Raw genomic sequence first — 12,462 nt, forward strand, 5'->3', positions numbered from 1 at the left:
AGGAGGGCAAGTGCCATCGTCGGAAAGGGGAAAAATGAAAACGAACATACGTAGAAATGATCTATTCACCTTTCCAACCCCTATGACAGAACACCTAGTCATCAGGCTAAACCAAGCGCCAGAGCAGAGGAAAACAATGCCTGCTCAACTCAACCGGCCGCAGCGCGCTGTAAATAAAAGATCAGACGTTCTTCTTTCTGTCTTTGCCTCGCGCGGGTCCTCTGTCCCACCCTGGGTGTAAATCATACATCTTGCAAGTTTTACATTAGAGAGCCCAGCAGGGGAGAAAATTTTCCGCAAGTCAAGAAAGTAGAAGTAGGGCAGTCCGAAGAGATTGAAAGGGCAAAACTATCGAGCAAGAAAACTGTAAGTTGTGATTAGTTTTATGACTTTGCCTTCATGCCTCGGGAGCTCAATTGATCAAGGGCTTCCACGACAGGCAAAGCGGAGTGGGAGGGATGAAGCTTGAAAAAATTCTCAAAACTCTCTCGCAGCTTCGTGTTTTCAGATGCAAATAATTCGCGGAGAGATGGATGGTCTTCAGCCCCTCCTACTTTCAACCCTCTTCTTTATTTTCCTGCGAAGGAATCCATCTGTACCGATCGGTCGGGAGGGAGGTGGAGGAGGGTGCCCGTGTGTGCGCGCGTGTGTGTGTGAGTGTGTGTGCGCGCGCGTGCCGGCTGAGCGGCTGGCTTCCTCTTGGCGTTCTTTGCCAACAGCCCTCACTGGGTCTCCAGGAGGTACTGAAGTCTCGGTGGCTCCCGAGCCTACCTCGGACTGTTCTGACAGCCGGCGCCCGCCTAGGATCCGCGTCACCCTCTTCCGCTCCCCACCCGGCACGGGTCCCCGCGCGCTCTCTCTCCCGCGCTGCCCTCTCGCCCTCTCCAGGGACGCGCGCTCCCGTGTTGGCTCCGGACCCGGAGTCTGAGTCGTCTGGGCTAACGCGCGGGGCCGCTCACAACCCGGCTGAGGCAGACGCACCCGGGAACCCGAGGCCCGGGGCAGGGTCTCCGCGCCCTGCGGAGTGGCCTGTGATTGGAGGAAGAGCCTGTGCCGGTGCGGCCCGTGCAGGTGCCGAACGGGTGGCTCCAGTCCGCCCCGCGCGCCAAGCTGCGCGCACTGGGTCCCGAAGCGCCCGCGGGCGCTCGGCCGCCGAGCGCGTGTCCTTTCGGATGCAAACGCCCGGGTTCCAGGCGCCTGACGCCACTGGGAGGTCAGCGAGGCCCCAGGTGAGTGTGTCTGCTTGTCGGGGGCTGGGAGAGGCGCCTCTGGGCATATATGCGCTCTTGCTGTTCGCCGTTAGAAGCTGGACTAATCAATGAGCAGAAAGCGGGCGGGGGATCCACACGGAGTTTTCCCTGGCGTTCCCAAGTTACTGCGTGTTGCCGTGAGACGTTGTTCTGCAAGGCAGGACAGGCGTGTGGAGCGAGCTGGGGGCGCTCGGCCCTGAAAGCGGTGTTGACAGACACCAGGTGCGACGCGAGAAGTAGTTCTGGGTAAGAGCAAACCCCATCACTCTCCAGACGCAGAGGTAAACGCAGGCAGTCTGGACAGCTCTCCTCCAAGAGGAACCCAAACGGGCCTCTCCCTTGACCTCGGACTGATAGGGGCACAACTCCACGCTGCTGTGCCTCAGGGTTCTGCAGAGGGCTGAGGCTGGAAAGGGGGTGTGTGCCTGCGTGTTCAGGAGTCCTTTGAACCATCTAGGCTAGACACCTTCTGCTTTTCGTGAAGGTGGAACTCACCTAAGGTTGCTTTGCTTTTTTCTGTAATTAGTATTCTGCTGATAGGATGCATCTGCAGGTTTTGCCTCGGCTCTGCGTCCTGCTTCCCTTATGCCTGGCTGTGCCTTAGGTGTGCGGTGGGGAAAGGGCACCCTGCTTCTTTGAATGCGTGGTGGATTTCTTCGTTGGTACACTGCTAGTTGTTGGTATTCAACATTCCAGTGTGGATTAATGCAAAAGGACCTTTGTTCTGTGTGCCTTCATGTCTTAGATCGTTAACCCCCACGGATTTCTTAGATGTCATAGTTCAGGTGAGTAAAGACTAGTAATGAGTTCACCCAGTACTGGGCGAATGACGAACTGTTGAGAAACCCTCAAGGATTGAGTGTCTCAAGACTTTAGAGATCTGCATTTTGAAACATGGATATTCTTAAAAATCTTCTTTGTTTTGCAAGAAATATTTTCTCTTTACTAGTTCGTTTATTAAGGGAAGTATCTATAGGGAATTCTTCCCTTCATTATTTCCATAACCAGACAGGTGTCCAGATCATTTTTCATACAGAAGTAGTTGACTACAACTTTATATTAAAAAAGAAAAATAAAATGTATCATCAGTATATGGCCCCTGCTAAGTGACTGCATTTTAAAAAAGATCAACATATATATATATTGATCTTAAACATATATATATATATATATATATATATATATATGGGTTTAAGAGCAGTGGCAGCCTTTTTATAAAGGAAAGTTTGCATAGATATACTACCAGCAGTATCTACATAGTTTTAAGTATGTCTTTATAATGACAAGTTCTTAAGGGGGAAAAAGAGTTAAGGAAAAAAGTAGTTGCACTTAAAAGCTTTCAGAAACTCATCAAAATCATTTCTTTCTGAAAGAACTAGTTTGATTTGTGTTTGTGTTGACCCAAGCTCTTTCCTTGAAAGAATTTATTTATTTCTAGTTCTATTTGAAAAAGTATGAATTAAAATGAGAATGCATGGAGGCAGGTAGTCAAGCTGGCAACTTTATGGAAGTGTTACTTGTACATTACTATTTAATATGGACTGGGTCGGTGGAGGCAATTAGGTGGCATTCACTGTTAATAGTTTTATCTGGTATAGCTAACTGAAAGTCTGTCTGTGGAAAGAAAATAAAGAAAACAATAATCAGCAGGATAGCCCATCACCCTGCTAAAAGCCATTAAGGTTTGCAGCTTTAATAAAAGGGCATTGTGCTCTTACAACGTGAGATATTATTGTAATTAAGGGCTGCAATAGGTCATTAGAATTGTGTTAACAATCAGTTGACAGACTCACAACTCTTCTTAAGTCTACTTTTATTGATTTAATAGCACAGAGCTTTTTCCTTTCTTATAAAAGGGTTCTTGTAAAGCGTCTATATTACTGCAATTTACCCTTGAATTGACTCTGGATTTTAGTATCCAATGAGGAACAGAGGGTGGGGAGCACACTGACTTGGCCACTGTTCAGCCTTCCTTGGTTAAAAAATCAAACCACTGTCTCTTCTTAGGCATGATTTCTTTGCCAGTCTCCCCATTATTCAGCATTTTGGGTTTTTAATGGCAAATCTGCTATAAACTTCTCAGAATGCATTCAGATATAAAGAAATGAATACATCTTTGTGTTGAGTTAAATACTTTATCAAATCTTTCCAAAATTCTTTATAAAGTACTAAGACCATAAATTGTTCACTGTTGTGAATATTTATTCCTGAGCAATTCCAATCTTCCTGAATATTGCAAGGTTTTATACTTATTGCTTCAACAGCTTATATCACATCATAGTTCCCTTACCAGAAAATAAAAATAAAAATGTTTTTACTTGAAGTCTTCAATTGGGAGTTTCAGAAACTTCTAAATGACTAGCATGCATTAGTTAATCGCAGAGGGACTGTGGTGGAAGCTTTTCTCCCTTGGATAAAGGAATCAGATATCTCTTCATGGGATGATAAAGGGGAGCTAAGGACAAGAAAGAAGACATGTGACCAGATAGTCCTGTGTGTGACCATTTCCCAGCCTCTAACAAGCAAAGCAGATCTCGCTGTAACCGGCAATACACGAGTGCCTCCTCTGGGAATTTGCTGGTTCTGCAGAAAGATACCCTGCAAACACTTCCCCTTGTCATTCTGCAAATCTCCTATCAGATAAAATTACCAGTGCAAACGAATATGCAGACATCTGTCCATACATCCATTTCAGATTATAGTATAGATTTTCATTCTGATAAAAATTTATTTTCTGATGTTTTGCATAGTGTTTATTGAATCATGATGCCTTTTATTGACTCACATAAATCACACCTGGCACAAGATAAATACAAGGGCAAATTAAAATTTAAAATTGATACAGCTAAGATTTCTAGAAAGAGCAGAGTATACAGAAAAAGCCCTTCAAATGTAATTTTGTCATTTTGCTATTATATGAATAACTTAGTGTTGTGCTTTGTCACTTTACTTTGAAATTTGCATTTAATTGTAAACCAATGTTCTCTTCCTCCCGGCCCAACCCTGCTACTACTCTTTTCACTCATAGCAGAGGTTGTTTGTGCTTGGTTTAAATTTACTCTGAGATCCACTTGGAGAAGTTTTCTTCCCATGTTTGTAACCAGATGCACACAACAGGCTATGTGGTTCATTTCCAGGGCTCCTGCCTGCATGTTTAGGCCAGTTAACTATAGGAGGTTGTGGTCTGTGGTTGTAATGTTATCTGGCCCAGGGAGCTAATGGCTTTGATCACAGTTTCTTTACATGAGAAGTCACATATCACAGAGAGTCCGAGTCTCACTAATTAAAATGTAAAAAAATTAAAATTTTAAGTACAAAGCAGAGGGCTTTTCATCAGCATTAAAATTACTGAATGTTTGCCTAGCATGTGTGAGGCCTTGGGTTCCATCCTCAGTACCACAAAAAGAACAAAAACAATTGAAGTGATGAAAAACTTTAAATGTTATGCAGATGCAGCAGATTAAATTGTAGTATATTTCTATGCTAGAAACTGAAGATGGCAAAATTAAATCTAGAATGATTATAATGGCAATATTAGGAAGAGACAATCATCTCAGAAGTTAGGATTTATAGTACCAACCCAAAGGGCGCAATTGTTACTATTTGCTAATTGATAGTTACTATTTTGCTGAACAAAATGGCCCTAGATATTCACTGTGCATTCTCAGATATTTTCTTTAGTTGACCTATTTTTCATTCATTGGAATATTTTTCAGTTTTCAGTAGAAATAGTTAACTTCTTAGGATCATAATGTAGTTGCAAGTTATTTTTTAATTTTCATAAGAATGGAGTAGGCACCTTAAATTTGGATGCTGCTCATTCTCCAATTTTTGTGATAGAAGGAAATATATGTCCCTAGACAGTAAATCCCTTTACGCTTTAATTTTACTTAGCACTCCCTGTCCTCTTGGATGGTAATCACGATGAGCTCTTACTTTGAAAACTAAGACTCATGGTCTTATAAAAATTCCAATATCAAATCTACTTTTTTTGGCTTTGAGGAAAGATGATACAATTTAAACATCATATATTAAAAAGAGATCCATTATCAGAATACATACTTTTAACACTTCACTTACTGCATCTAGGTAATACCAACTGCATCAGTAACTCACTGTGTGACCTTGGGCATATCATTAGGATTTTGTAGGTTCTTTTTTTCTATTAAAGAAGGAAAGGGATGGATCATGTTTTTATAAAGTCTTTCTTAGTTCAAATATGTAATTCATCTTTGGGACCACTTTAGAAATCTTCCAACATATGGAGCAGCAGAACTGGGAAGTTCTTTGTTCTCTCTAACATGAACCATCCATGGAAACCAAACTTTCATTCTTCGGAGTTTTTCTTGCAATTTCATAGATATAATCTGTGATAGCCTGTCATGGTTGGAAATAATGTGTGGGTAGAGTTCTTAAAAGTCCCCTTGTCCTGGTCCACTCTTCTCCAGAATTAAAATATAACATATAATTTTATGTATCAAATGAGATTAGAATATATCTTTATCCCCTTTGGTGTTTCCAAAACTTTAAGTAGTTCTACTTAAAGAGGAAGTGAAAGCAACACCAAATGAAGAATAGCAATTCTTCAAAGCAGTCTCCTCTACTTTGTCAACAGATTAATCACAGTGAGGACCTCAGTGGTCACAGGTGGCTGCTGTCCAGGGGAGAAAAAGGCAAAAGAAGGTCTTTAAAGAAGACATGAGATGAACCAGGAGACAGTCTATTTGTTGAATTTAGAGGCACTGCATACCCAAGAAGTATCCAAAAAGGAAAAGACTTTTCTTAGACCATACCAAAAACTAGTGAGGAGAAGGTTGCTCTCAGGTAATGACAATATTTTGCAGAGTGCTCTCTAACCCCTGCTGAGGAATGGTCACTTCCATCTTTACACGTATGTGTTGTTCACTCTTCACAAAGATTTATCTGTATCAGGCTGCCTGTTGAAACGTTGTTCAACCTGAAAGCACTCTTAGAAATGACAGTTTTCTCTCAACAGGCCAACGATGAGATTTTTTTTTCCATTTTATGGTTATTGTTATAACAATGGTTTCTTGCACTATTATATCTCATAACTGAACCAACAAAACATCTCTGAGAGGATCAGTTAGCTTCTGCAAATGTTCAGCAGTCAGCTATTATGGATTTTCTGATTCTCAGGGCTCCTTCTATTAAGTACACTGACAGCCCTCAGGGGTCGTTCCTGTAACTGCTTTCCTAGAAAATGCAGATTGTTAAAGTTGTTTTTGGACGGTCACGTTCCAACAAATCGTGAACTGTAGGCACTTTCGAAAGAAAGATATAACTTCTTTAAATCAATATTACCAGCGGAGAATGAGCTGTGTGTCAGTGTGTTATACAGTAAGAATATCTTAAGCAGTTTTACATCTACATCTGATGATGTCTTCAGGCAGCTTCTTGTCTAGAATTTAGAGAAACTTTGAGGGTATAAGATCTTCAATTGTGATCAGGGATTACATCTTTATAGTGAATTGCAATAAAAACATTACAACTTAACTTTTATTGTCACAAAACCAAAAATAGTAATGTATCCCCCTTGTAACAAAATTAGTAGTCCTATTTTATGACACTGATTATATCTAGGTAATATATACCACTGTGTGCCTTTTTAAAAGGCAGTGTATCATATGGAAATTAACTGTAAATTAGGTATGTTTTTAAAACTACTCTTGTGGTTATGTTTTAATATGTGGTGGCTGAATATGATATATTTGTACTATTGTCATATTTTTATCATGCTGACTATAATTTAGATAGATCAGGTTCTGAAAGATTTGCACCTTAGCTGATTAACAACTGTTATGATCATACATAAAAATATTTCTTTTGTTCGTAAGAAACTTTCAGTCATTGCTTTAAAGTATTAAGAGCATAATGATGACTTAAACATATCATAGATATGTTTAAGGAACTGGAAATTTCAGGAAAATTTTATAAAACTGAATTCATTTGATAAATAATATTACCTATTAAGGTTAAGTGAATAATAAACAATCTACTTTAAAATAGCTCTTTGCTACTCTGTTGAACAAAAATAATTGAAACAAAGTGATAGCATGAGAAGTGATTTTGTCTCAGATGCTGTTGATTTAGCAAATACCACCTAATTCTTATCATTTCTGCTTTTCCTTTTACTTCAATTCATTTAAAGTTTCCTGTTTAAGACTCTGTTTTGTATGCTGATAGATTAAGGTGTGTTATGCTGTATTACAGGATTACCTGCTGTGATTTTCATTTGATTTTATGTGAAAAAAATTTGGAAAATATTACAAATTTGAAAAGTACAAGTCTTAGCCTTATAGCATCTCAGCAAACAAAATCATTTAAAATCTTCCCTGGATCATTTTTTTATATCAGTTTAGTCAATAATTAAGTAGCCCTCACCAGTATTCTTACAAACATTTTTGGTTGACCCCTAATCAGTTCTCTGCTCAGATATAACCAGTTCTTCTTCTTTGTCTTCCCAGAGTGCTAATGTTCCACATTTGTAACTGTCCAGAAGTTGACCAAGATCAGAGGAAGTTACCTCAACTGTATGCCAACACACACTTTTGCAATTCTTTTTGAACTTTAGTGATAGTGTGGAGGTCAGTATCCAGGCCTCTGGAGGATCAGTTTGCTAAGCTTTCCTACAGTGAGGGCAAACACAGCATAGTACAGCTCAAGGGTCTCTGCCTTTTCTGATGGGTCTCCTGTATTAACTCCTCCCTGTGAACTCAGGGGCAGAAGACAGGTAGAAGATGAACCGTATAGAAGTCCAAGGTAGAACACAGACTTGTGAGGTAATATTTAGCCCATTGTGAAGACTTCTAATTGTGACTGTTCCTGTGGCCACATTAATTTTACAGTAAAACAATGTTCTTGTGGTGTGTTATGTATGTTGGCATTTGTAAAGGAATTGGAAACCTGTTTGGAGAGGTTATGCAGCATATGAGGAAATCTCAAGTTCAAGTTTTGGCTACTTCTGATTAACAACCATACCCACAGAAGATAAGAGTCTTTAGAACTCTTCAGGGCCTTGTTGTTTTTATGTGATAACCCAGCTCAGGGAAGGATGAGTTGAGTTGACCTGCTCCCCTGGCCTTTACCTTGAGAATTAGAGGTTATTGAAAAGGAAGCAAGGGTTCAGGGAAGACTGAAGAAAGGGGGCAGCCATCCTGTGGCCACACAGCTGTTCCCATGTTGGGTAGGGTGTACATTCCAGGCAGAGTTGGTAACTACCATAAATATTGGTGAACACATTATCAGACACACTCACTGCCTATCATAGTTCTGCAGACATATTTTCTAGTTTTCCGTGTGTGCTACAAAGGGTATTACAGAGGCATTTCACAGCCTTGTAAAGGAGTTTTTGTTTTCTTAAGTAATGTACACAAAGTTGAAATATCCTGATACAATCTTGTAGACCTTGAAGCAAAATAAAGAAACTTTGGCCCATGGATCTGGCAAATACTTCCTTTAAATGCTGCAGAGAAATTATTCAATGGGATTGTTTTCAAAGTATTTGTGATTCATATGCATGGTAAAATTATAAAGGAATTCATACATTGATTTATGATGTGACTAATTTACCATTAAAATGTAGTAGATCATAATGAATACGAATATTCTTCAAGTATTTCCTAAATGTCAATCAAGAGCCTACCTTTGTTGTAGGTACTATGGATACAAAGGTAGAGTTGGTGCATCTGTTCACAGAGGTTTGTATTCATCCTAGTTGAAGGATTTAAATGGAGTAATATAGGATTCTCAGTTATCTCCCCTTCAAAATGGTCATCTCAGTAGATGTGACCCATCGCACCTTCTGCAACTCCTTTCATCCTACACATTCTAATTAACATAGCATAAATACAGTACTGTTGTGTGGATGAGAAATAATCTTCATGAGGCAAGAAAAGTAATTGAACATCTCTTAATAAAGAATATACTACATCTCATAAGCAGGCCAAAATCCTCTTTTACATTCCTATTGCATTCTTGAACTTCTCCACCTTTAATTATTAGCAATATGCATTTCATCACAGCTTTAAAAGAGCTAACAAAGTCAGTTTTGTGTAATTGTAAAAATACCAAAAGTATGACATGGAAAAAGTCCAGAATTTATAAGATGATTTATGAGACCTTTGTAATTTTGTAAATGTGAAAATGAAATACCAGAGCATTCCAAGGTCAAAGTTAGCTAGTGGTAGAATTTATACAATGAAGACCCCGGTGATCTTATCCCTTGCCCTGGTTGTTTCTTTTGTTTCCCATCAGAGGACACTGTGAGAGAACTTAAAAGAACTTCTCCAATTCAGATACCAGTATTGTGTACCAATAATAAATTATAGAGGACATGCCTTTAGGGAAGAATCTTCCTGTTTTTCCAAAATATTTTGGTGCCCCTGTATGTGTGCCCCAGATTTTTAAATTCATGATCATATAATTCTTTGGAATTGACTAGATCTATTAAGAATGTTTTCATTTACAGTAAAAATTTTTTAAGATATTTTATGATTTCTAACATTAGCACAAAGCCCAATTTCACTTAACAAACCAACTTTAATTTTATCCTAACCAGATTGAAGTTCAGAAATGTGATGAGAGTGATAATCTCAACACTTTTTAAACTGCCTTTGGATGCGCTAAGCCCTGGGGTGTTCCAGGATTCCTCCTTTAATCCTATGAGGTAGATGCCCTCATTGTCCTTTCCATTTTATAGGTGAGAGGCTGGCGGTTTCATCCGAACTTCTTATCCAAGTTGGTAGCATAATTGACACTTCAGTCTCAGAATTTGAATCTTCACTTATGTGTCAGTACAGTCTTCATCAGTACATGATTGCACGACCTCCCCAAGTTTTGAATTCCAAAAGCTCATTTGCTGGTGACTTGTTTGAGTAGTTAGATACCTGCTCCAATGAAAAATGGTACCGAGTCTACTCAATCTATAAAGTAGCCTAGATCATCTAGTTCTGCATATGGCATTTTAAAAAAATTTGTCTTAAGAACCAAAGCATCATGTCATTATTTTTAGCAGAAAGTTCATTCTCTCCCAAGAAATGAAATTGGTAAAACTGGAACTGTAGTTCATCCTGGTCCTCCAATCACAATTCTGAATACCTCGTTCACTTTCCCAGGAGCCTAGATTGCCACACAGTGAAAGGAGCTTTGTAAACTTGTCCTACCCGTGCTGACAGCCAATGGCATGAGCCACTCCTCAGGACGCCTGTCCCATCACTGGACTCATCCATAAGCTAGTGCACCAGTTCCCAGCTTAAGGGCCCACTTGCCTTCTGTAAAAAGCACAGCCTGTCTCTCACACCTCTCCATTATTGGCTTCCCACTTAATTGAGGGCCTGAGAAGCACCCTTAAGGCATGACCCCAACTTACTTGTTCTTTAAATTCTAATTCTAGAACAACCAGCACTTTTAGAATTATTTCTATGAGGAAAAAAACTCATTTTATTCTCACTTAAAAAATTTTTACCTGACACATAATAATTGTACAAATTCATGAAGTTCAGACAAATATTTGGATGCGTGTATACATTGTGTAGTGATGGAATTAGGGTGATTAGTATAGTCCTCACCTTATACACTTTTATTATTCCTTTGTATTTAGAATATTCAAAACCTTCTCTTCCATATATTTTGCAATATACAATAAAATAATAAGTAGGGTCTTTCTACTGTGTTGTAAAGTGACACAACTTCATCTTCCCTGACTGCATTTTGTACCTGTTCTCCAATTCTCTTTGTCCCCTTCCCCCTCCCTTTACACACTTATAAATGTATGTGTTTATTTTCATGGGTTGTAAAGCCAGCGCAGTCTGTTTCTTCCAGTTGCATGGTCTATTTTAACATATTTAATAAATGTCTATATTTTTCTTCCACATTTCTCCTATATGCAGTCTTTTTCTTAAGCCATTTGACTATCAGAAATATTTAGTATGAATCTACATCATGCACAACGATAGAAATGAAAAGATGTGCCCCGTTTGTGTACAATGAATCAAAATGAAGTCTGTAAAAATTAAAAAATAATAATAAAAAAAGAAATATTTGTCCACTTAGTAACAGACAAGGGAGTGAGGTAGAAATGTGGAAAACTTTATAATGCTAAGATTGAGTGTTTTCTGCTTTAAGAAGATATTTTTGACTTCATGTTCATTTTTTTGTGTGCAGGGAAAAAGGGCCAGTGGTAGTTTACCATTGAACACATCTCCATCCCTTTCTATTTTTTATTTTAAGACAGATTCTCACTAACTTGATGAGTGCCTTGCTAAGTTGCTGAGGCTGGCCTCAAATTTGCAATCCTCCTGCCTCAGCCACCCTCTTTGCTGGGATTATAAGCATGTGTCACTGCACTCTGATGGCTTCGTTGTCTTTAAGACTGTGTTTTCTCCCTCAAATCATGTGTGCACATGTGCGCACACACACACACGCACATGCACGCACACACACACACACACATGCACGCACATGATAATCCGCCTTAATCATCCTTTTGTTGACTTATTTATAAAAAGTAAAATGAATTCACAACCAAAGTGAAACATAATGATTAAAGTGAGTGTCTTGTATTTTGAAGGAATGTTTGGAAGTTTGTTTTATAACTGATTTTATATCCTTTCTGTAATCAGAATTCTGTGACTGTAATAAATGCACATTAGAATAAACAGACTTCTCCATGCCCACAGAAGAACCTTCTGGGTGGACGGCATTGATGTATGAGGCTCATAGTACAGTTGGGTTTTCTCAGTTGTCCATTGATGAATACAATTATTTTCTGTGTTTATGGAGGAAGGTCCTACTGTGGAGATAGCATGCTGCACGATGTTCAATAAATATGTGTATATTTGAAGATAACTACAGTGACGCCGCATAACTTAACATGCTATGCAGCATACATGACAATAGGTCTGAAGGGTGGAAAATGGAAACTGCTGAGTTTTTCGGCTGATCACAATCAAATCAGAACACATCAAAACAGCTGGTGTTCTGTGACTCAGAATCAATCAACCGGTTTTGAATCACCTCATCCTCCTTTATTTCTCTTTACAGTTTCTCTCAGAGATTTAAACCAGCATATGTCCTTCCCATTTGGTTAGATCCCTGCTCTGAGCTGCTTTGCTTTTACATTCTAATACTGTGAACTGCCTGCAATATTAAAAATAAAAAAAAAAGAAAAAGGCTAACACTAAAATGATTCCTA

At 39.1% G+C, this 12,462-nt stretch overlaps 1 protein-coding gene across 2 annotated transcripts in view; it reads left to right on the forward strand.

Moving 5' to 3' along the window:
• The first annotated feature begins 726 nt into the window (after positions 1–726).
• Positions 727–12,462, forward strand: part of CDH7 (cadherin 7) — a 116,472-nt gene continuing 104,736 nt past the window's right edge. The window contains exon 1 of one of the 2 annotated variants that reach the window (XM_079109520.1): positions 727–1,229. The gene's annotated coding sequence lies outside the window, so the exon portion shown is untranslated. Of the gene's footprint in view, positions 1,230–1,415; positions 1,497–12,462 lie in introns of those variants that run through there. The other variant, XM_079109521.1, reaches the window with a different exon arrangement.

This window comes from Sciurus vulgaris, assembly GCF_902686455.1.
Source record: "Sciurus vulgaris genome assembly, chromosome: 13".
Lineage (NCBI taxonomy): Eukaryota > Metazoa > Chordata > Mammalia > Rodentia > Sciuridae > Sciurus > Sciurus vulgaris.